Source organism: Tachypleus tridentatus, chromosome 6 (genome assembly GCF_004210375.1).
Source record: "Tachypleus tridentatus isolate NWPU-2018 chromosome 6, ASM421037v1, whole genome shotgun sequence".
NCBI lineage: Eukaryota > Metazoa > Arthropoda > Merostomata > Xiphosura > Limulidae > Tachypleus > Tachypleus tridentatus.
This window is the reverse complement of record NC_134830.1, coordinates 76,200,496-76,227,565: the sequence shown is the minus strand read 5'-3', so window position 1 is coordinate 76,227,565 and position 27,070 is coordinate 76,200,496. Positions and strand designations below refer to the sequence as shown.

The window sequence follows — 27,070 nt, the reverse complement described above, 5'->3', positions numbered from 1 at the left end:
GGCACAAAACTCAGGTCTGTACTATGTAAAAACTACACTGACAAACACACCAACATTATTATAATATACAATGTGATAACTGCCACGACTTCTATATTAGAGAAACAAGTAAAAAATGGAAACCAGATTTACAGAACACAAAACGTCACCTTCACACCTTTTTAAATACTGCAAATTAAATAAACACAACATAACCATAGAAAACACCCAAATACTAAATAAAGAAACAAAACAAACGCAAAATTAAAGAAGCCTTACTTGTATAACTCAAGCCCAAAATAAACCAATACAAAGGAACACCTTAAAACCTATATTAATAAATATATCCAACATATAAGCACGCCCTCTACATTCCCACACTCAATTATACAACCGCCTTGAAACATGTGGTCAGCTACCGGTCAGTAACCCTTTCTTTCTTTGTGAACCTGACGATGACCGAAGAAGGTCAAACCGTTGTTCGCTCCTTTATTAGTGCCTTCTCTATTCATACCAGCCTTTTCTAAATATATAATTTTCTCTACAAGTGGGTTTTTCTCGTCATCACGGATCATCTACGAATAGTCTATAACGGGTTAAGACAGAGTCTAGTGTTGTTCCCGCATTGAAAGTGAATGGTTGAAAGATGATGTGTTTGTTTTGTTTATGTTTGCTGCTCCGTTCACAAGAAATTTTGAAATTTATTTCGTAAATATAACGAGCATTTTGTACTTGATAAGTTTAAACTTAAAGCCGTTGTGTTAATCTTTGTAGAAGCTTTTTGTACGTCTATAAAGGTGGTTATTTTGACTTGAAATTTACTGAAGCCAGTGAAAGCTGTTTCTATTAGTCTGGGCCCGGCATGGCCAAGCGTGTTAAGGCGTTCGATTCGTAATTCGAGGGTCACGGGTTCGAATCCCGGTCGCGCCAAACATGCCCGCCCTTTCAGCCTTGGGGGCGTTATAATGTGACGGTCAATCCCACTATTCGTTGGTAAAAGAGTAGCCCAAGATTTGGCTGTGGGTGGTGATGACTAGCTGTCTTCCCTCTAAATTACGGACGGCTAGCGCAGATAGCCCTCGAGTAGCTTTGCGCGAAATGCTAAGAAACAAACAACTATTAGTCTGCTTAGGGAAGATAACCAATAAATAGTGATAAGTTATATTTGTTTTTTAAGTGTTCATCAAGTTTAGATGAAATGTGTTTCAATGTTGGTAGTTCATCTTCTTTTGCCGACCGTGTAACGTTATTCCATACATTTCAAGAATTAATTTAACCTGTTCTCCATTTCTTAAGAGGTGTAGACCAATTACTCATTCATGAAGATATCCAGGAAACAATACAGAAGTAACTCAAACTAAACTATACATACTGTCACGGAGTCGCTGGAGAAATACAGGAAAGACGAAAAGGTTCATCTAAATAATCACTATGCTGCAACAACCCACCGACCACATGCACACGGGTTCTTTTTTCACCTATTTCACAATAAAGTCGAAAAGCCATACAGCAAATACCCCTCTTCGTCCAGTCCCGTCTTTCTCTCCACTCGTTACCAGATAACAGCACCCAAAAAACAACAGTCTCAATCCCTGATCAATAAGAATAAGTTCTCGCCACCCTGAAGAACTATACGTCTGATATTTACCGTTTGTTTCAGGTAAAATGACACCACATATGATATAAACTCACAATTTTTCATACACTGCTCCTCACATCAGAGTAGAATGAAGAGAAGCAATCGCTTTTGAGCTTCCCAATTGCTTTTTGACATGTTTTTCGAGAAAACCAGGAAATATAATAAAAAAACTAGTTTAGTCATTGGCGCTTACCTTCATGTCCAGCGTCATGTTAGGAGAAGGTCACAAATGTCAACACTCCAGAGGGCGCTGAGGTTTACAAACCACACAGGCGAGAATATCAATGCGCCCTGCACTAGTCCAACATTTTCATCCAGAGTTTCAACCTGATAATTGCTGAAATACCAAAGAATTTTTTTCTTCGACAGATGTTTGAATTTATTCTACTGAATAAACCAAACACTGACACCTGTGCTTTAAAGACTAGACTACTACGTAGGGGAGGGGCTCTTATCCAATCCCTTACAACAGATAATTTTAATTATTTCAGTTCCTCCGGTGAAATGTGAACTACCTAACACTGATACTAAACGTGTCTCTCTTTTCTTCGTGAACGTGGATCTTTCCATCGCGACTGAGGACATTATTACAAGACTTGAAGACTCTACAGTATATAAAATTAACGTAGTACACATTTTCATTCTGAAAAGATAAGGCAGCTAACCAATTTCTTGAAGGTAAGCAATTCTTTCAAGAAAACTGCAGATCATATTTCAACTCACGGATGTTTTGTTATTATTATTTATTCTATTTTCTACATTCTAGAGCAGATAGGCACTAAAGACAGCTGGCTCAACACAACACAACTTCTCTCCCAGTCCGCCAATAAACATTCAATCTATCAATCAAGAATCACCTAATCACCAAGGTCAAGCACATACAGGCTGCTGAAGGTATCTTGCCGATCATGAGGAAGGAGCACATACAAACGACAACTACCAGGAAGTTTAAACAGAACCTATTGAAGACTTGGAAATAGAAACCATGACAAAACTGCAAAGAAGAAGAAAAAAAGACTCAGTATCAGCCAAAACAGAGCAAGAACTGATCCGCTGACTAGCAGATACTCGAAACAGTTACAAGACTACTTTTTTCGACACAACGTACTTCTGAGTTTACCTTCCTTCCTTCGACTTTACCCATCTGATTTGGAAACAAGTGAAAAACACTTTTTCAGCTTTCCAGGTCGATGCAAACGTTTATTTGTTTCGAATTTCGCACAAAGCTACACGAGGGCTATCTATGCTAGCTGTCATTAATTTAGTAGTGTAAGACTAGAAGGAAGGCAGCTAGTCATCACCACCCACCGCCAATTCTTGGGCTACTCTTTTGCCAACAAATAGTGGGATTCACCGTGACATTATAATGCCCTTACGGCTGAAAGGACGAGGATGTTTGGTATTACGGGGATTCGAACTTCGTCGGTCTACAAGAAATATATTCCAGGATGTCTGCTGGTAGATACAAACACATACGGCCCGAAATCATTGTGTTTTGATCAGATTAACACGTCAAGGTCGAAATAAGTCTTTTTTTTTTTTTTACAACACCTTACGACAAGAATGGTATAAAGACATTCGTTCCAGAGCATCAAAAAGACACTGAATAAGAGATAACAAAATAAGGTTATTATTCAAGAAGGACTATCTGCAAATCGATATCGACCAGAATTCGCCACTGTCACGGTGTTAATTGGGCAGGACAGCATGCCAACTTACAGTGAGGACACTTATTTTGTGTCATCTTTTCAGATGAGTTCTGTTTCCGACTTGTTAAAGCTGATGGTAGGATTCGTGTTTGCAATTTTACTGGAAAACACATGAGGATAGACTGTCTTTCCCACAGAAAACACACAATATCGTGATCTGCACATTGGAGCTATAGTAACGGACAAATTCCACTATTTGATTAGATAAGAGTTTGTTAGTTTGTTTTGAATTTCGCACAAAGCTACACGAAAAATATCTGCGCTAGCCGTCCATAATTTAGCAATGTAAGATTAGAAGGAAGGCACCTAGTCATCACCAGACACCACCAACTCTTTGGCTACTTTTTTATATACAAATAGTGGGATTGACCATCATATTATAACGCCGCAATGGCTGAAAGGGCGAGTATGTTTAGTGTGACGGTGAATCGAACCCGCGAACCTCAGGTTACGAGTCGAGTGCCTTAACCATCTGGTCATGCCGGGCCCCAGATAAGAGTATGACAGTAAGTAGTGGTAGATGTTTCAAACTGCTTTTCGTCTAGACTATTAACTCAGGATTAGGGAAGGCTATACACATATAGCCCTTTTTACAGCACTGAACGACATTTTACGACAAACAAAGCTCTAAGTAAGTATTCACTTTTGTTACTGTATTTTTCTTTATATATAAGTAATATGTTAATATTTGCTAAATATATTTCTCACATCTAAAAGTAATCTGGAAAGAATTATTGCCTGCATTGTTAATTTTTAAGAATTAATCGAAATTTTGGATAAAAACATTTAAAGCTAAGAATAAAAGAATCATATTTAGTCAAAGATAATGTCTACGGAGATTAGCTAATGTTTTGTCTTACAATTTCGAATAACACGTAGACTAAATTTTTATATTTTATACTTTATACTTGTTTTTGTGTATTTATATAGAAAGAGTTTATCAATTAGCTGAATCACCCATAAGGTTTAACTCTGGAGAGATATATTCACTGTACTTTCTTAATAATCATTATATCATTTTGAGTTATTAAAATTTAAGTATTAATATATAAAATATTCTTATTCATTTTAATGAGAGTTATATAATTTGATAAAGTACTTAATTTATCGTCAAACTTTTACTGTTTCATAACACTATGTTATATATATATACGTTTATAAAGCTATTCGAGAAATTTTAAGAACAACAAAATCCTAAAATCAAAGGATGAGTATTGTTTTATAAATGAACTGGCTGTTAAAAGCCATGGTCTTTTAAGGATAAAACAAAAGAAGGAAATGACCGTTTAAGAAGAATACCTGATGAATCAATCAACTTGAAAGATACAGAAACGTACTTTATTTGACACCTTTACTGGTTTTTTTTTTGCCTCACTAAAAGCACTGTTAAAGTAAAGCATGACTTCAAAGACAAGGAATATTTCGTTAAAGGCAAATTTTAGGCGTCAGTGGCATAATTTGTATATAAAAGAAACAAAACTTGACAAATGAAATGAATCTGAAGCGATTAGAATTAGCTATCTTAGTGTGTTCAGTAAAAATAAACACACAATTATAAGCGGAAGTAGTAAAGTGATAAAATACGAAAACAATTATCGTGATAAAGGCAATTCATCTTCTTGGCACTATACTGACTTAACTTTTAAAATTCCAGATAATATTTTATTACGAGTATTTCTAGAGAATTAAAATCATTTACATCAAAAGTGAAACAAGGACACCTTTCAAATTATTTTGATGTTCCTAGATACTTACAACGTGGACTGAATAAAGGCAGTAAGGCCCGACATGGACAGGTGGTTAAGGCATTCAACTCGTAATTCGAGAGTTACTGGTTCGAATCCCCGTCGCGCCAAACATGTTCGCTCTTTCAGCCGTAGGGGCGTTATTATGTGACGGTCAATCTCATTATTCGTTGGTAAAAGAGTAGTCCAAGAGTTGGCGATGGGTGGTGATGACTAGGTGCTTTCCCTCTAGTCTTACACTGCTAAATTAGGGATAGTTAGCGCAGATAGCTCTCGTGTAGTTTTGCGCGAAATTCAAAACAAGCCAAAGGCAACAAAATTAAGTATAAACACGTTGATAGCTTATTAACAGTTCTTATATTCCAATAGTATGAAATAAACTTCACTTTGTTTAGTACAGCTCTTCATATGTCATTTGTTTATTTCGCATAGCTCTATATCCTTACCCTTAATAACTTCTGGCATTTAGATTTCTGAAATACCATTTCACTCAATCTAAATATTTTCCAGGGCAGAATTTTAAATATGTTACACAACTTCCTTCAAAAAATTCAAAATGATGTGCAAGTCTCTATTTAGCATTATTACAGTAAAAACCTCCAAAGACGTGAAAACTTTGGTTTGTTTCTGAATTTAGCACAAAGCTATATGAGAACTATCTGCGCTAGCCGTCCCTAATTTAGCAGTGCAAGACTAGAAGAAAGGCAGCTTATCATCACTACCCATCTCCAATTCTTGGGCTAGTCTTTTACCAACGAATAGTGGGATTGGCCGTCATGTTATAACGCCAATGAAAGGACGAGTATGTTCGGTGTTATGAATATTCGAATTCGCGACCCTCTGATTATGAATTGAGCGCCTTAATCACTCGACCTAGCCTTGCCTGATATGAAAACATCTTAGCTGTACTGTGTAGAGTTGATTTCCCACAACAATGGTATACATTTGTTAGCATCTGTTCATTACAATCACAGTGCTTGGAGTATGGGCAGTGACTGTGACTGGAGTGTTTACAGCATTGCAAATTCATTAATGGCTCTCCAGTATTGTAAAAGCTGGTCAAAAACGAGCCGTACTAAAATCATGTTTGATTAATATAGAGAGATAGCTTTCTGCTGGAGGCGAAATAATAGTTTTTTATCTTGTTGCTACTATAACGAAAGCTGTATCTACTTCATATATATTGCCAAGGAGTTAATTTTCATGGGTTATGATGTTATCAAGCTTTCTCCGTGGATGTTCTGATATTCTTACAGGACTGAGTGCCAAGAAGCCATCTGGATGCAGTGGAAGATATTCTTTATATTAATAGTTTCTCTTAAGATATTGCTATTGTCGAAGGAACCTACAATGATTTTGCTACGCTCATATATCTCACTGTCTTCTCTTATAGATATAAAACCATTCTTGTCATACTTTTAAGTATAATAGTGGCAGCTCTTGTGTCTGTAAGTTGCGTGTTTTCGATATCCATAATACATCACAGTCTCAACTTTAAAGTCAAGGTACGAGTTTTATCTCTACATAAAATATTTCCATTCATATTCTTATATATTATGGATAATAATAATTGTGTCTGTAAGTTGCGTGTTTTCGATATCCATAATATATCACAGTCTCAGCTTTAAAGTCAAGGTGCGAGTTTTATCTCTACATAAAATATTTCCATTCATATCCTTATGACAACAATCTAAACTGTAGAATCACATTTTCTGATTCGAGAAACATACATGTTTTAACATGATAGTTTATGGTTGGCTGACTTCAGTAAATTTGCAAAACATTTCAAGTAGGATGAAATAACAATTCAGGTTTATATTCTTAGAAATGTCGCACAGTTTAAGAGTTCTGTTGTTGAAAAGTTTGAGTTAATTTAAATGTTTATAGATCAGTTGACTGTTTTCAAATGATTTTTAGAAATCGTCTTTTGAATTTTATTAAAATTATTAGATAGGGAACAATAAACAATATGCAACTTGTATGTTAGAATTGCAGAAATATTTACTTCTTTAGTTGAGAATACTTAAGATAACAAATTAATTTCTCTTATCCAAATTTTTACTGATAATTATGAGATCACATTTTAGGGTTGTTGGAGCTTAGTGCTATTTCAAAAGTAAGTCTTATTTCTTTTGGTAGTTTTTTGTGACTTACCAATGTAAAGTCGATCATTTCTTTCAGTGATGAAATTATATTCTTCAAAGACGAAATATCATATGCTGGATAGTATGTGAGAGCATCAACTGAATGGCTTTTTTCCTAACTAGTATGCCACGTAGATTTTGTGCTCAATGTAAAGTTTATATTAAAGTTGGTGATAAAGCCCTTCATTGCTCTGGTGAGTGTCAAAAATGGTATCATTTAAGATGTAAGAACTTAACTGAACAGGATTTGGAATATTTAAATGAAATTGGGAAAAGTTATGAATGTGATTTTTGTATGAGAAAAAGAAAGTTAAGCCTAAATAGTGAAACTCCATTAAGAAGGACTGTGTCCATTTCGTTAGAGGGGGAGACAGTGAATCTTGTTGAGAATAGTGAGCTTGATTTAAATATGGGGGAGGCAGATATGAAGTGGCTTAAGACAAAAAGTTACTGAAATTTTGTCAAGACTTGATGACTTTCACTTAATTAAAGTAAAGGTCGAAGAATTAGTGACTTCCTTTCAATATTATTCAGAGAAGGTAGAAACTATGAGTGAGGATATCACAACTTTGAGAGCTGAAGTTAAGGAGTGTAAACAGGAAAATAAAACATTAAAGCATGAAAATGAAGAATTGTGGAAGGAGATGGCAAGTTTTCGGAGGAAGATGTGTGAAGCGGAACAATATTCTTATAACTATAATGTTTTGATTGGAGGTATTCCAGAGAAGCCTAATGAGAATTTGCAAGAAGTTGTTGAGAAGATTACAACTACTTTTGGGGTTGACTGTGCTCCTACAGATATTGACACTGTTCATCGTATAGGAAAGAAAACAACTGAAAATAAGAGTCCGAGACAGATTGTTGTTAAGTTTTGTCGTAAGCAAATTAAATTTGATCTGCTTAAACTTAAGAAAACTAAATTTCGCTCTCTTAATACTAATGATATTAAGGTCTGTAATGAATCTTATCCAGTTTATGTTAACGAACATCTCTCCCCATATTATCGTGATATTTTCATGCAAGCAAAACGAAAACAGAAAGATCTTGGCTATAAATTTCTTTGGGTATCGAATGGTAATATTCTTATTAGAAATCAGAAACTACTCAGCCCATTGTTTTACGTTGCTTGATTGATCTTAATAATTTATAAATACTGCAATGGCTGATGATTTTGATGATATTGTTGGTGTTACACCAACTTTGTCTTCTCTTTCTGATTTACCAAATGTTTTTTCTGTTGGTCATTTAAATTTAATACATGTTAATATTCGAAGTCTTACTCAAAATTTTGACCAATTTCTTGTTTTTTACAATCAAGCGTTGTTAAATTTCATATAATAGCTTTTTCTGAAACTTGGTTTGTTGAGGATGGATTTGTTTCCTTTTCGATTCCAGGTTACTCCTTTTATTCTTCATCTTCTAGTCTAAATAAGGCTAGTGGAGTGGCAGTTTTTGTTAAATTTGAGATACTGACTATGATAAAAGAAGTACAGTACATTAAGTCTGATGCTTTAATTTTATTTTGTATGATTCAAAATAAGAAATTTAATCTCTTTGTTGTTTATCGATCTCCTAGATTGCCTGTATTGAAATTTATTGATGAGCTTTCATTAGAATTGAATTTATACAAATATGATATTAATATACTTGTTGGTGATTTTAATATAGATGTTTTGGCATTTGATGATGTTTGTTATAAGAATGCATATTTTAAGTTTTGTCTGAGAACAATCTTCGTATTATTATTTCTTCTCCTACACGGATAACCAATGTTACTAATTCTTGTATTGATCATTTTTTAATTAGTGGAAATACTGTTAAAATTGTTATTCTTATATTGTTGAGAGTTTTTTGACCGATCATTTTCCAATTGTTTTATGTATAGACATTTTATCGGATCTAGAACATGTCTCAAATGTTCAAAAGATTAAGTTTAATGAATTGAGTTCTTGTTTGAATTTTTCAGATTGGTCCTGTGTTATGAATTGTTCTGATGTTAATGTTGCTTATGATAATTTTGCTGAAGTGTTAACTGATTGTATTCAAAGTTGTACTACTACTGTTTCTGTGTCACGAAAGTTTAGAAAAATTAAGCCATGGATTACCAGTGAATTGGTTTTGTTAATGATTAAAAGAGATAAGTTAAAAAGAAAGTACATCAATTTCCTGATGATATTTATCTAAAGATTAGATTTAAGTGTTTAAGGAATTATGTTGTTAGCTTGACCCGTAAGACTAAATGGACTTATTATCATAACCTGTTTAAGAATGCTAAAACTATTAAACAGAATTGGAATATTGTTAACTCTATTATTGATGTTAAAAAAAAAAAGAAATTTTGTAATTTTGGTACTACTGATTTATCTGATTTGAATTATTTTTTTGTTAATGTTGCTAAATCTACTTGCTCCAATCCTAAATTTTGTTCTCAGGGCATGCCTCCTGCTCCTTCTTCTTCTTGTTATCTATATCCTGTTACTGTATCTGAAACTATGAATAATATTTTCTCCTTATCAAATTCAGCTTCTAATGGTGTAGATGGTGTTTCGGTTAAGATTTTGAAAGCTAATGCTAATCTTTTTGCACCAATTTTGACTTTTTTAATTAATTTATCTTTTACTCAAGGGAAGTTTCCTAATGCTTTAAAGTTATCATTGGTCATTCCTATTTATAAATCTGGTAATATTTCTGATTTTACGAATTATAGACCTATTTCCTTATTAATACATTTCTCTAAACTATTTGAAAAATCTATGAAGATTAGAATTTTATCATTTCTTGATAGACATTCAGTTTTGTCTCCTTCTCAATTTGGCTTTCGGCCTGGGCTTGGAACGGAGGTTGCTGTTGCTAAACTTGTGGGAAGTATTACAGAAGCTTTGGATTCTGATCTTCATCCAATTGCTGTTTTCTTGACTTAGCCAAAGCTTTTGATTCTGTTAATCATAAAATATTGTTAAATAAATTATCTTATTATGGTTTTAGAGGCATTGTTTTTGATTGGTTTTTTCTTACTTTCACAATAGAAAGCAATCGGTTTGTATCCATAATAATTATAGTGATTGGCTTACAATTAATGTTGGAGTACCACAAGATTCTGTTCTGGGCCCTTTATTATTTCTCATTTATATAAATGATATTCTTTACCAACAGTTTTTTGGAGATATCCAAGCTTATGCCGATGATATTGCTGTTGTTTATAGTAAGCCAAATCTAATTAATGAAGCCATTATTTCTAGTGATCTTAATAAAATTAAAATTGGCTTTTCTGTAATGACTTATCCTTAAATATATCTAAATCTTTTCTTCTTCAGTTTAACCTTTATGGTGTCATTCCAGCTTTTCCTTCTATTTTTTATCATTCTAGTGATTGTTATACTTACCCTAATTGTAAGTGTCCCAAATTGACTCAAGTTTCCTCTGTTAAATATTTAGGAATTATTTTAGATCGAAAATTAAATTGGCAATTTCATATTAATTCTTTAGTTAATAAATTAAAATATAGTTCTATGCTAATTTTTTGAACTTAGTCATTGTGCTCCTTATCATATTTTGTTAAGTGTATATTATGCTCTCTTTCAATCTTTCTTACAATATTGTATTTCAATTTGGGGTGGCACATATAAGACTTTTTTAATTCCTATTCACAAGTTGCAAAAAGTGTTTCTCTCTTATTTTTACTCATAGGCTTGATACCGATTTCAGTAAATTTAACTCCCTCTTTCATATGATAAACTTTATTTATATTTTTTAGCTTTATCTACATTGCATGTTTCTTTTAATAGGCCTTTTAAAGTCACTTCATATTTTACACGACTTCAATCTTTTTTTCCAATTAATGTACCCACACCACGTAAAACAGTTACACTTCATCAATATCTTTATTTGGCACCTCGTATTCATAATTTTATTCCTTATAGTATAAGATCTTCTATTAATCGTGTTAATCAAAAGAAATACTTAAAACAATGGATCTTAAATACTGATGATAATATTCTGGGAACTTTATATTGATTTTGTAAGTTTTTATTTTACTTTATTATGTGTTTAACCATCACAGGACGAGTTAACTCTTTGTTGATGGTTTTATATTGATATTTGATTTTTTGTGTCTAATTTATTGCTTAATAAATTTATTATTATTATTATTATTATTATTAAAGCATAACGGAAATAACGGAATCTTGAAAGTTACATGAGATGCACCAAAATTTTTTTCTCTGTTGTCAGCATGTTTTGGATGAGTGTTGGATTCTGACTGAGTTATCGTTTAAGGTGATATTTTTGACAGCATATTGAGCAGGAAGTGTGTTGTGCATAAACCATACCAATAGCAATAACTGATAAGCGAACTGTTATCCATTTTGTTAGCAGTGAAATTGTATCTTCTGAAACAATGAAAAGCTTTGTCACTGTTACTTTTAGTTTCCGTTTATGATGTGATAGAATCACGTCGTTTTCCAAAGATAGGATGTTTTCTTCATTTAAAACTAAACAGCTCTATTGTTATATTATATGTTATGTTTTAAGCTGTATACTCCTCTGCATAAAGTAAACCTACTATGCTAAAACAATGTTTCCTGGAATGCTAAGGTCTTTAATTTAATCTTATTTGGAAGTGAATGCCATTGAAATATAGATGTGGCACAACATGCTGTTACTTGAGAAAAAATTACCTTCAAATTAAACAGCTTAGGGTGGTTTTATAAAGCATAACTGTAATCTGAAATTAATCATTGATTGAGTGATGCTTCCAAAGATTGATCAGTTGTAGGAAGAATATGTGAAAGTTTTTTACAACACAAAATAATCATACTCAGATCATAAAAAATGCGTCCAGATATTGAATTTAAAACATCCAATTCAAAGATAGACCTTGAATGTTAACATAGGGAAACAAAGGAATATGGATCAATTAAATGCACTAGGAACATCCAAAATAAGACATGGAACAAGTCATATCCCATCCGTGGAAAGAAAAGTGCGTCATCTCGAAACGGGCGAATATCAACTATCATAGAATTAATGGAGAAAACCGTCCTTGTTTCTCGGGTAACACTAAAAACATATTAAAGAAGAATCTTTGTCTGAAAAGCGAAACAAGTCCCATGTACTTAGGTTATTTCTATGAAAAGTTCGTAAAACCGCTATAACTTTAGCAACTGGAGAATAAAATAAGTATAGTGCTATTCCTTACAACGACATATGGGTCAAGTCATCACTCGTCTACGGATTTCTTTGTAAGTAGACTTTTAAGAAAAATCCCTGAGAAACCATCTTTTTTGTACACTAGATGAATAAATGAAAGCTTGTAGGGAGGGGTGGTGTCCTTTTGAGATGATTTCCTTACGACAGGGCATTTCGTTATGGGAACTATACTACAGTACTATTGTAAAGATGTAAGACTGTCAGATATAACACGACAGTACTTCATGAAATGTAACTTTTGGTGAAGCGCAATATTCTTGCAAAGCCCAAATATTTGTACTGATATTCCCTAATTAATTACACGAAAGCAGTTATTGGGCTACGCTGATCGAACAGAGGAATTTGAACCTGAATTTGATAACGAACCTGCAACTCCAAAGTGTGGAGTACATTTTTTTTCAGCAATGGGGCGAGAACCATAGATCTACAGTCCAGCATGATAATCATTAGTCAATCCACGCCTGTTCCATGTGGCGATTTGTAAAAATTTTGTATTCAAAACTCTACTTAGATTTTACTAGAACTAGTGATTTATGATAACATGTGCTATTTGATGAGCAACAATTTATTTTTTATCATATTAAGTAGTTTATTTTCCAATTCAGTTAGTTTGTTTTTTCTGTGTACTCTCAAGTATAAAACGTGGGTGCTTTGTAAATAAGTATTTAATTGCATTTTGAGTTTGTTTGTTTTGAATTTCGCACAAAGATACTCGAGGGCTATCTGTGGTAGTCGTCCCTAATTTAGCAGTGTAAGACTAGAGGGAAGGTAGCTAGTCATCACCACTCACCGCCACCTCTTGGGCTACTCTTTTACCAACGAATAGTGGGATTGACCGTCACATTATAATGCTCTCACGGCTGAAAGGGCGAGCATGTTTTGGCGCGACGGGGATACGAACCCGCGACCCTCAGATTATGAGTCGCACGCCTTAACACGCTTTTGGCCATGCTGGGCCTTGCATTTTGAGAACCATCTGCTTTGATAAACTGTTTAAGAAAAGCATTTAAAAGGTGAAAAAAATTATCTTTTGCCTGTACTGTAGACAAAAGCCACTACAGAATAATATCCGACTAGGTATATAACTATATACCTATATATATATATATATATGTAGTGTATATATATATATATATATATATACTATATAGCATGTGTGTGTGTATGTTTTTTGTATAGCAAAACCACAAAGGGCTATCTGCTCAGCCCACCGAGGGGAATTGAATACTATATAGCAAGGTCTAACTATTTTGCTTTTAAAATTAAATATAGAAATGCTAACAACTAATGATTAAAATTACGTATATTTTATTTAATATACTATTATTTGTAATTTACATTCATAATTTATGTAGAGGAATAATTACACAGAAAATGTAAAGGAAGAAATCGTGGGTTATTTATTATTTAATAAAACCACACTTTAAAGTTTATTGCTCTTGTTTTAATTAAAAACTATATAAGATCTGCCAAAGCATATGATTACAATTACATGAACTTAATAAAAATCGAAATTTCCCTGAATTTTGTATCGTGTGATTCAAAATAATTAATAATTATCATTTTCTCATTTTGTTTTGAGTTGAATTTGTTAAATGCTAAGAAAGGTGTTATTTTTTATTTACTTTATTTTGAATTACACTATATACTATTCAACGAAATATCGATTATTATTATACTAATGTAATTGTAATAAAAGCTTTAGTAGCTTTTATATAGTTTATAATAAATGATGTATGGTTGTTAAGCCTTAAGAAAACGAAATTATCCGAAAATAAAAGTTGATACTCCGCTATCCTTTACAATATGTAGGAATTCCGTTTTATGTGCAACTTATTTAAGTGACTTTTTAATGTTTCTTGTATCCACTGAAGTCCGAAATCATGAATCGTGCTGACATTATAAAAACAAATTACGTTTCTCTGAAAACGTATAAATGTTTCGTTTGGAAAATCCTAAAAAATACAATGTCAACAAAGCTGAGATTTCAAATTAAAATGCATTTCAGAAGAGGGACGCTACGAATAGCGGGAAAGTCTTTTGTTTTCGAAGTTCCATTGGATTTTTCATAGTCTGTTAGCGCAAAAGAAGGTTGGTTTTGTGAAAGTTCAGAGGTTTTTATGTTCTTGTTGATTTAATTTTGACAAATAAACAAAATAAAACTAGTTAATATCACGAATACGTTTTTTTTTGGCAGCAAACATAATGGCTATTAATTTATTTCAATGCATAACAATTAGCTATTCTCATAACGAAACGAACAGTGTAAATCAGGTTTAAGAGTTCTCTTGATAGTCGCTTCACAATCTGAATAATGAAATAACCTAGACACGTGATTTCTATTTCAAAATCTCTTAATTGCGCGTATTGCTTAATTGCATCATAAAATGCTATGAAAAGGCTATCCTCTTCCTGAAAGTATGTTAAGTGTTCAGTTGGATAAACATAATAACATCGTAGTATTCAATATATATTTCATTGTAGTTCTTTGTAGTATTGGCTAGTCAGCAGTAAATTTGAATAAACAAACAGTATACAGAAGAAATATTCTAGTTGAATGCTTTGTATACACCAGATCTACAAAGAGGGATTTAAAACATAGTAATTAATCAAACATATATTTTAAGAATGAGCGTTTAACAATCTACAACGTCATATAAGAATGATAAGTTTCATGAAGACTGGATATTATTTTCACACTTTTCCATTTTCATGTCTGGAATACACTTTCTACTTGTGTAAGAAATATTGAAGATCCCATGTGGAATAACGTTAATTAAGAAACTTGTATATAAAAATATCTTACTCCCCTCAAAGCGGATTTTTGAGGACTTTAGATACATTACACAGATGAATTTCTGGTTCCAAAGGAAGTGTATGTGTGTGTGTGTTTTGTTTTTCTTATAGCAAAACCACATCGGGCTATCCGCTGTAGCAACCGAGGGTAATCGAATCTCTGATTTTAGCGTTATAATCCAAAGAATTACCATTGTCTCAAGGGGGCACAGATTCTAAACGTAAAAGCAACTTGATAACAATTTCTTCCACGTCTATCCATTCAATTACTCTTAAAATGTATGGGTTGATTTAGTGCATTATATATGTTGATATTGCACCAGCATGAGTATTTTTAAGTTGTTTTAAATACAGTTGAAAAAAACAACAACACGTAATTTGAACTTTGTTTTACATTTTTTTTGGAGGCAAAGTTGCATATACATGGCTAACCCTAACTATGAACTGAAAGAATATAGGAGAGGAAAGCAGCTAAACATCAAACCCACCGCAACATCTTTTTTCACAGATACAGTAGAGTAAAATATAATATTAATACAATGCTAACAGAATACAATAATAATGCAATACAACAGTTATACAATACAATATAGTAAGATCTAATATTAACACTTTCTGGCTGTTTGGCGCAGATAGCCTAGTTGCTTTGCTCTACTAAACGCCAAAAAACCAACCAACTGGTTCTAATACAATGCAATATTAATGCAATACAACAGTAATAAAGTACAAAAGACTGAAATAATACTAACACAGGACTAATACAGTACAGTACTAATGCAGTACAACTGTAATACAATAGAAATTTCATTTAAACTGGAAGTTTTAGTCTCATCAGGTTTAATGACATTATTAATTTAACTTTAAATTAAATTCAACCAATAATATTTAAAGTAAAGGATCAAAAACTGAGATACTCTTGTTTTACCAACTTTGACTGTCATTGCCAGTTATAGCTCACCTACAATTTCAACGTGTGGAACAAAATATTTCGACAACGAGGGCAGAAAACCATGAGTTTTCAGATTAATGTTTCAAACACACTAACAACTGGGCTATTACACCTGCTTCAAATTCTCTGACTATTACTTTAATCTATATAGCACTAACTAACACACATGATTGAATATCTGATCACAATATTATAATTTATGTTGTACATTATTTCAATTTTGTTGTGAATTAATATTTTTTTTTATATAAAGCACATAATGCATTGCATACAGCACACGAGTATATACTTCAACATGCGCGTTTATATCAAGTATTAGGTCTATGAAGTTAACAAGATTAAAAATTACTTTTGTGGAATATCTGTTATTTTAACGTATGAAAGACTTTTTTGATTTCAAAACAATTAAATGACATTACAACAGATAAAGTAGTGTTTTTCTTCAAATGGTCTTAACTTACAGAATGTTATTGGATCTTAAAGTGACAAATTTGAAAGTCTTTTACTTGTGGTTTTAATGCGCGGATAAGCTCGAGTCTGAACTCTGGATTTTGAATTGTTTCAGCTACGTTTCTTAAAATATACCATAAATATTTCGCTGCTTATTAAGCTGTGGGTACGTTATAAGAATAACAGTTAATCTTTGAACATGGAAAGTGGGTGCTACTGATTGGCTGCCTCCCTCTAGTCATTAGTTCAAATTCAGGGACAGTTGCAGATAGCATTAGTGGCTTTGCTATAAATTCAAATAATATTGTTTTTTATCTTCTGTCTACTTATTAACTGGTTATGTAGTTTGGTTATTCTGTAACTCATTCATAGTTACAATGATATTATTACTGGCTTATCGAATTATTTTCCCAACACTACATTTTTAATTTTAGGCTTTATTTCAAACAACCGTTTTATTTAGATGCTTTAACACTATAAAGTATTTTATACGATAAATTACTATAATTATCTATTATCATACATATTTAAATAAAAATACAAAGTATAAATGGTACCACAAATGCCAATACCTGTTTTCGTTCCAGCAGTCTAATTATTCATAATTAAATGCGAACACTTTTCATCTTTAATTAAACTATATTGATTTCAGTGTTTTATAATACGGATGCCCTGCACTTGTTCAATTATATAAGTGTCGTCCCAATTAATACTAAGCAGTAAAACATCAACAAAGAGGTAACTCTTAAAACTACTAATTTAAATCTAATTTTAGGAAAAGGAGACATAATCAATAAAAATCCGAATTACACTAACTTTTCAGAGAAAAAACATTTCCATAAATTTTGAAATCCTATTTAAATCTAAGTCTTATGATTTTGTGTATTTCGCTCAAAGCATTCCTCTAGCGAAGACACATATAACAAAAATGTTTATATTTACAAACACACGCACGTATACAGGCCGAATGTATATCAGGTACAATATCAAGATCTGTTGAAGTCATGCGTGAACAGTTCTTTTGGGAAATCTCAAACATTCATGATGCAACCACACCTAAGAATTTAAACCTTTATATAAATAAAATAAAAATGGAAAAATAAATTATGTAAAAGTAAAGAAGTAAAATAGTGTATAATGTAAAAGTTATTTGACATATGATGGTGAATGTACCCGAAGAAAATGCAAAGGTGACTTAGAAGAGGAAGGAAAGCTCAAAATAATATTAAAAATAATAATAAATTTATTGTAGCAGGGTCTGACTCCTTCTCATTACACTTTTCATAGCCGATGCTATGATTGTTTAAGAGAATAGTACATCATCGATTGTTAATTAACAAGTATGCTATGAAAAGCAATAGCATGCGTTCATCCAAGTCAGTATTATCACAGACAAGCACTGACAGCGTGAACTCTACTGTCTGGACTGTATTATCAGCCATCTCATTTTACAGTGATGAACAAGTTGATGAACAATTGCTTATCAAACGTAATATCTTGATCTGTGTGAATCTCAGCTTATACTGCAGGGCACAAAATGAAAATTTTGGTTAGAGTATCAGCAGCTAATTGTACATTGGTTTTATGTACTAGATATATATACGTATAAATAAGTATCCTCCTGCTTTGTATAGCTGTTGATTACAGTCTGTAGGGAGACTCGGAGAAACCTACTGTAATTCAATGGAGAGAATAACAACAGGTATCGCTATCCATTGTTTCAGTTGGCACTTGACATTCTCATCACATAAATTACTTTATTATTTATTAAAAATAGATTAGATCTGAATTGACTTTCACTACGCAATATTCATAATAAAAATTGTGATGCCATACCTGTCAAAGGTAATGGTGTCGCAATTTTGAAAGGGGAGGTTCTGGGTTATCAATAAATGTTTATTAGCTTTTGTTGCGTTTTTATGACGTATAGTTAGGTGTTTTGATGGCTTTAATCCTCAATAAAAGTATAAAAATAAATATACTGACGAATATTATATAAATGGAAACTGAGTATATATAACGCTATTTACTCACTGTTCTTCAGTGCCTTAGGTTTTAACAATTCTCAGCCTGTTTTTCAATCTTTATAAACCCAAAGATGACCTAAAAAGGTCGAAACGTTGTTCTCTATTTTATTTTACTAAAAGTTTTAATACCCTTCCCCGTCGGCTTGAGATACATTTTTACTTTAAGTGGATTTCTCGTCATCGTGATTGCCAGTATTGTTGTCGGTTGAATTCTCCAGAATCTCGCCTAATAAGTATAAAAGCTAGCTATGGTAAGACGCGGAGAGACAGTAATAGAATATTGCTGGTCAGCTACAGCCAGTATACTATAAGCCTCGGAACTATAATTGTGATTAACACTTTTAATCGGAAAATGTAGAATTTGACCAGGAACTTTCATAGATTTCGAACATTACAAGTCGTTCAACTTCAGTTAATCTACTTCTGACTTTGTATTTCTACAAGGACATGAAATATCTTTGTCGGCAAAAAGTCAGCTTGTAAGTGGTGTGAGACCAGCCAAGAATAAGCAGCTAGCTAACTTTAGCGGAGTGTAACAATACAAACTTAGAATTAATTCGTTCGTCCTGGACTGTCGATAAAATACTAAATTCTAAACCAGATAGAAGACTCAATACAGTTTGCAAATTTGTAAAACTGTTGTGTATGAACCATTATTTGTAATAACCGTTATTATACATTGTATTGTTGTTTGTATATTAACATATATTTGTGTTAAGAAAGAAAATCGTGTGCATCAATCTTGTTGGCAAATATAAATTTAATACATATCGACATTTAATTAACTTCTGAATTCAAATTTAAGCTACTGGCTATTTGAAATCTTAATAAGTAACGTATGTAACATAATTTATCCCGGACAAGTCTCCGATTTATTATGTTACGTACGTTACTTATTAAGTTCAACTACCTCAATTAAGGTAGTTGAACTAATGTGTCCATTATAATATATGAAAACACTCATCCGTGCGTGGAAGCGAGAATGTTGTCACATGTTCAGAAACATTAGTTGTCTGTCTTAAAGTCAGCCTATAATCTTAGTTAGTCACCTCTATTTTCTGAAAATGACAATTAGATATGATCGTGGATTCTTGGAAAGGTGCACAATACTTTCCAGTGATATTTAATTATATAATCCAAGTCATTTTGTCATATGACTGCTCGATAGACAAGAGTTGCTGCTGTTGACATGATGTCTAGTTATTGAGGTATGACTTAGTTTTCTATTTGGCTCAATCTTAAACTCCTATAAAAACGTCATTAGGTATATATTTAGTTCTAGGTATGTATTACCTTCACACTCTTATAAGGAAGCATATGAGTGTTCAAGAGTTCACCTTAAGTTTTGCTAGATTTTTCGTCATAAGTTGGAGAGGTCATAGTACATAATACAGTGAAAACGACTTTTTTAATTAATTATCTTAGAGTATGTACTAGCAGCCACACTGTAAATGGCTCGTACTTAATATATTATATACACTCACTACTAGAAATGTCACACTGATTTAAAATTTAGAGACACTAATTAACTTAGCACATTATTCCAGAATATCATCTGCTGATATAATTTGATCAGCCAACATATGCAGAGCACACTCGACTGAGAGTTGGCACCATCACGACCAAGTTGAGATATACATTTATCTTTCAAATGTATAGATTTTCTTGAGAGCCAGACACCATTTACTTTTCTTAGACTATGAGTACTCTCATGAAACATTAGGTATTTGCAAGTCATTGATTAGCAATATATCACTGCTAGTACCAAGTTCAACAATAATTACTCCTTCATAACTGCATTCAAGCTGCAGTTTACTTGAAAGGAGGTATACTTCCTTTTTCACTTTGTTAAAAATCCCCAAGAGTCTGAATAAAGAGTGTGGTGTTAAAATTTTAATATTTCTATAATTTTTTATTCAAATATAATTAATTATAATCATCCCTCTACCAACTTATAAAATACTTTCTCATTATTATAATTAATGGCGAGATCTTTGGAGGACCATGAAACATCATGGGATTTACGTAACTTTGATGGCTCTCCTATATGCACTACACTAGACAAAATAACCTTGCATATATATTCTCAGGCACTTTCTCAGTCTGCCTCCTTCACTTAGGTATTTGGTGAAGTCTCACGCTTTGGTCTTTCTTTCGGTAGCATCATAGTTTGTTGTTGTGTCAGAGTTTTATATTCATTTGATGTCTCATTACCCCTTTCCTCCTTTGTTTTAACTGAATGTCATCAATTCGTGGCTCTTTCATTATACAGCATCTGATACTGTTTAAACAAACTTTTGTTTAATCCATTGTTAATCGTAAACAGTTAATTGGCAATTACCTGCTCACTGTCGTTTGACTGGACTTCAAGTTTTAGATGTTTTCTCTACATTTATCCTTGCTCGACTCACAAGAAGTACTCTTTAATAGTAAGCTGAGTTAATATGTTAAAAACCAAAGCTCATATATATTGTTGGTGTTTTGCTAGCCTACTTTTAAGAGAGTATCTGAGTAATCTTGGCCGACTGTCAGGGTTTCACAGACTTATTGTGCTCTCTGCCCTTTGATAATTGATGTAACATTGCCGAAACAAAAACCTCATAATGCTAGATGAAACGCCATAACCTTCAGCCACATCTTAGTACAGATCGTAAAAAGTTTCAGTTAGCTGCATTTCATCTCATCTTTTCTTGTTTTCTTTTTTTTTAGAAAAGATAATGATAGCTACTCAGCCATCTAATGAATACTGACAAATCTCGGATACTGTTTAGTTTTAAAAACCAGCCACCACATATTTTATCATTCAATAATTGAAGTTGTTTTAACAAACTTTTATCTAGTCATTTTAATCTAAGACTGTTAGTCAGTAATTAGCTGGTTATTGTTATTTGACTGGGCTTCACATTTTGAAGGGCTCTTCACCTTTATGCCTTGTGTGACCTTTGATAAGTACACTTCAGAAATAATCTGAGTTAATATGTTGAAAACTGTAAGTCATGTTTGTTATACATGTCTCACATGTTGTGCTTTCAGTAATTAGTGTTTAGCAAAGTATGAAACAAAAACAAAATTAAACAATTTAAAATCACCTATTACGCGAATGCTGCATTAACAGCACATGTTTGAAAATGTCAAACGCAGATTAACAAGCTTTGCATTACTGTTTTAACAAGAAATGACATAATCCGTCCTAAAGCGGGATACAAAGTCTAAGAATTTAATCAAAGTTTCTCTAAAGAGGCGTTGTTGGTTTGCTATTGGCTATTAGCACGTTGTCTCCAACCTTAACGTTAAACTAAATGAAGTTAAAATCTACTTCTACTGAGTAGTAATTGCGTATATTTAAATTTTTTAACTGTTTGTAAATAAATGATCCAATGAGTCGTACGGCTAAAACATATAAAGAAGACGGTTGTTTTTGTCAGATATTTGTGCAAAGCTACACAATGATTATTTGACTTAGCCATCCATAACTGTCAACTAAGAAACTGACGAGAAAGCTTTTCTCACCATCAGTTTTTGGGCTACTCTTACCTATTAGTGCGAACTGTCTGTTTATTTATTAACGATCCAAAACGCAACGTAAATAACGCAATTTTCGTCATTACGATAAAAGCATAAACTTTCAGATTCACAGGCCGGGACGTTAACTACTCGGCCACACCAGTCCCAAATAATATATGCTAATTATCTCTTGTTCAAAAAATGCTTTGAAAAATATACTTTATAAACACTATAACTACTAAGTCCACAGATATTCTGCATAGCAAGAAATTTAATCGAAAACTCACGGATAACAAATTCTCAATATTCTCATACATTTCTATATCAATGCAATTCACATTCGTTATTAAAATATCGTTTACTATTACCTTAACTTGACTTTTTGCTTGTTATGTAATTACAACTGAAGGTTTACATCTAGCACATGTAAAATGAGAGTTCGTACTTATTAAAAAAACGAAAAACAGTTTTAGTGTCGTGACTAAAAGTCAAAACTATTTTGTGTCACGCCATGTTTCAATGCAAATGACAAACTGTAACTAGAAATTTTGTAAGTGTCATATAACATTTAAGTGATGAATATTACCCTTTTTATGGCATTTAAATATAATACAACTATACTTTAAGGAAAATATTATTGTATACTTTGATTTCATTATTAACATTGCTGGTTATTCGTGAATCATTTTGTTTAATCTAAAAAGAAAAAGTTTAAATTAAAAACATTATACTGTGCTATTTGGTTAAGTTATTTCAAAATGATTTTTAAATAGGTAAATTAATAAGTCAAGTGATAAGAAAAGAAGACATAAAAGCTGTGTATCAGAAATAAATGTTGACATAGACGTTATGTGGATAGTATGACCTTAACGAAGACTGTTCCATTTTGAGAATGACATGCAACAGTTATTTAGGCCCATTCCGTGATAAGTAAAGTGCGGCATATAACAGGTGAGAATCCAGAATTACAAAAGTCTTCTTCTGGAAAAGCGGCAGAAGCTGTTTCCATGACACATCGGTTCCACTGAAACAGTTGAAGAATAAATTGAGTATTCATAATACTCCATAAGAAAACGTAGTGGTCACTCACTTCATGTAGAGCATATTGATTTCTGTACGATCTGTCTGTTAATATGGGTATTGGAAACCACTGTCCTCGTACAGCGGTTAGTTTGTGTGAAGCCAGCAGGAAGAAGTGACGTATTTTAGATTTTACAACTTTACGAGGAAGACAGTTGCAATGAAAATCGCGCTGTAGGGGAATTGGTAAAATGCACGGTCCTCAGATAGAACATGATTAGATTTGGCTACTTTTTAATGTTAAAAAGACTGAAATGTTAAAGTATTAAGAGCGTACGCGAAATGTTTTGAAACATTTATTGTGGATTTAAGTTTTAAACAGCTTTTAATGTAAAATAAAATAAAAGTACAAAAAGGAAAATGTAAATCAATATTAGAAAATAAATTAATACTTGTGAATGTTAATTTCAGCGACAAAGTACATACATAATAGAACATTTTAAGATTACTTGTTTGTTCTTGAATTTTGCGGAAAGCTACACGAGGGCTATTTGCGTTAGCCGTCCCTAATTTAACAGTATAAGACTAGAGGGAAGGCAGCTAGTCATCACAACCCACTGCTAACTCTTGGGCTACTCTTTTACCAACGAATAGTGGGATTGATCGTCACATTATATCGCCCCCACAGCTGAAGGGGCGAGCATGATTGGTGCGACGGAAATTCGAACCCGCGACTTTCAGATTACGAGTCGAACGCCTTAACCCACCTGGCCATGCCGGGCCACATTTTAAGAATCAATAAGTATTTTCGTTGAAATTGTAACAGTAAGTAAAGCTTCAAAGAACTGAAATCGAATACTGTAATTTGTTAGAAACAAACTATGTTAAAACCAAACGATAATAAACATGTTTTAAAATGTAAAACGGAAATCCATATGACTTTGAAAAAAATTATATTTATATCGACCAAATTAGCTATCGTGAACATGTTCTCGGTGAATGCAATAATTTTAAGGTATTCAATGTGATGAAGAAACATTTAAAAAGTTTTCATTTTTATGGAAAATTACGATTAAAATATAGATAAACAGGAAGTAATACGATTTTCACATGTTAGTATTCTTAACAATTCCAATCTGAAGTAAAAATATTTAAATGATAACCGACACGTAATTGACAAAAATAGCTAGATGTCTTTTGTCGGCAAACACAGAAGTGAGATAAGCTGGGTACAATACTTTCCATCTAAAGTTAATGGAAGACTAAAGAGAAATGTGGTGTGTGAAGAAAGACCATATCCGATTTGATAGCTGACGTCAAATTTTATTAAATTAATACGTATTACTACACTAATGCGCACATAATCATGTAATTTAAAAAAATAATAGGCACGATGCATTCTCAGTATATGAATTTTAAACAATGTTTGAAAATAATTTTTCATTCATATCTCTTTCTTAAAAAAAAATAAAAGTACAGGAAGTAAGAAACATAACTAACTAAACTGAAAACTCTCATAACTGAATGAGTGAGCTTTCGTGAAACACCAAACATAAACTAACATAAATTACCTTTTAAACTGAACTTAGCAGAAAGATTAAAGATGTATATAAAGAAAGGGAAAACGCAGCAGTGTTGTAGAAACGTTGAAACTGAACAAGCATAATGAAAGCTGATTGCTGAAGAAGCGAGGCATTAAATATTGCAGAATGTAAAAATTTGTGAAAGTTACATGAAAACACATGTATAGTTTGTTACACAACGAATTCTGTTTGAGAGAAAAGCAAGCTGGAGTGCAACACATTTACTCACTCGAGATTTAGTGAAGGACTCGAAACAACGTCTTCTGATGAAAGAAAGTGAGAAGATTATTGAAACATAAATTGTAATTAACGCCAGGTTCTCGCTTCATCTTTTGTTTTCATTGTTTAGTTGCTTGTTTAGCGACTTTTTATGTTTAATTTAGCAGCTAAATGAAGAAATAATATATATACACTCCATTTGGGGTGTTAGTTTCATACTTACCTTCTTACAAGTTTATACTTTTCCCAGTTGTTCGGTAACAGGTTTAATGTTCATATTGTTTTCGTCTTCTATGATGAATATAAATATAACTTATTATATTAGATTATTTTCATTATTGATATTTTGCATTTAGGTTTCTTACAGTTTTTGTCGATATATTTATACGAAACACCATTAACTTTGATTTTCCGGTAGTGCTACGGAGATCTGAGATTTTTTTTAAAGTGTCGTCACACTCGCAAATAGAAATGCAAAATTCCTTCTTTTCTCATACACAGACCTGAGGTAATTTCACATCTATTTTTATGATAACTGACTGACAACGATAAGATCTATATTTTTTTAACGTAATAAACAAATGAACAATTGATAATATTAAAGCATACATTTATGTGTCATGGACGATATACCTATCAGTGCGCAGTGGGTCAGACAGAACCAGCTGTCAGTGCGCAGAGGGTCAATCAGCACAGTTTACAAGTGGCAGTGGGTCAGACAAAACCAGCTGTCAGTCAACACCATTTACAAGTGGCAGTGCGTAGTAAATCTGGTAGTTCTAGTTATCAGTGTATAGTGGGTCAGTCAACACTAAATATCGGTGCATAATGGGTCATGCATTATTATTTACAAGTGACAGAGGGTCAAACAGCGTTAGCTATTAGTGCAACTGTTCCAGAAGTTTCAAGACTGGTTTATTTTACCAACCTTTTTTTAAATTTCTAAATGGATGATTTAATTGGTAGCTCACAGCTGATAGTATGCAGTCCGTTTCGCTAATAACTTCTTCAAGATTTTCAATGATAATATCAGCTTTCAATGTGAATTATATCAGAATGAAAATTATGCTAATGTTTAACACACGTGTTAGAAGTTGCGAAAATAACCTAAAAATTTATTGTCAGTATTTTAGGCTGTTAGGCTTGTTGTGTAAACCGTTGTCATTGTCAACCAAAGCAACGAAGCATTACATATTCAAATGAAGCTTCTTCAACCAGTTAATGTAATTAATATAATTTTAACACATACTCAGTCAAGGATATTTTATTGGGCGGTAGGTACGCGTGGTATATAAATAAGTAAAGCCACACTTGTGAGAAATAATACGTTTGTAAGAATAATAACATTGATAATGACAACATTGCGAGGGAATTTAACGCTAGCCTGTGGTCGTTATTTAATATTCGTCTTGGATTTGGATATATAAGTTAATTAAATGTCAATATATATCAAATTTATGATATTTGCCAACAATATTGATACACACACTTTTCTTTCTTAATACAAATATATTTTACTATACAAACAAGAATAGAATTCACAATGATGGTTATTACAAATAATGATTTATTTACAAAAGTTTTACAAACTTACGAACATATAAGGTCTTCTATTTGATACCCCCCCCGTCGGTATGGATTCCGGTATCGTTGTGAAGGGACCCTCCAGAGAAGGTTCTGTTCTTTCAGTTTACCTTCTCTGGGATCTAAACATCCACCACGTGTTTGCCCTGCGTGGCGACCCGTGAATGGGAGGAGAGGATTCTGGTGGTTTATGGGACCAACCATAACACATCACTTTGTCCTTGAATTCCTGTAGACGGGCGGCCTTGGGATGGCCCTCTCAGGATCAATCTACTGGTCTACTTGGACTAGTGTCAGTACCAGTGCTGGACGTTCTCAACAGGTGTTGTGGACATTGTGTATGATGCTGGTGTTCGGATATAGTTCTCACGAAATTCTGGCGTTGTTGCAATGTCCTTGATTGGCATTGTAGTGCGTCTCCTCGTAGGCCTCCATGGTGGGTGGAGTCAGTGGGACCAAAATATTATATCTTTATTATGAATCCCCTAACTCAAATTAAAAAAGAATATTAAAA

At 32.8% G+C, this 27,070-nt stretch overlaps 1 protein-coding gene across 4 annotated transcripts in view; it reads left to right on the top strand.

Annotated features, from left to right (window-relative positions):
- The window catches only part of LOC143252838 (cell adhesion molecule Dscam1-like), a 240,897-nt gene that overhangs the window by 44,190 nt on the left and 169,637 nt on the right, over positions 1–27,070 (top strand). For all 4 annotated transcript variants that reach the window (XM_076505600.1, XM_076505598.1, XM_076505599.1 and 1 more), the window contains one exon: positions 2,385–3,958. The gene's annotated coding sequence lies outside the window, so the exon portion shown is untranslated. The remainder of the gene's footprint in view (positions 1–2,384; positions 3,959–27,070) is intronic.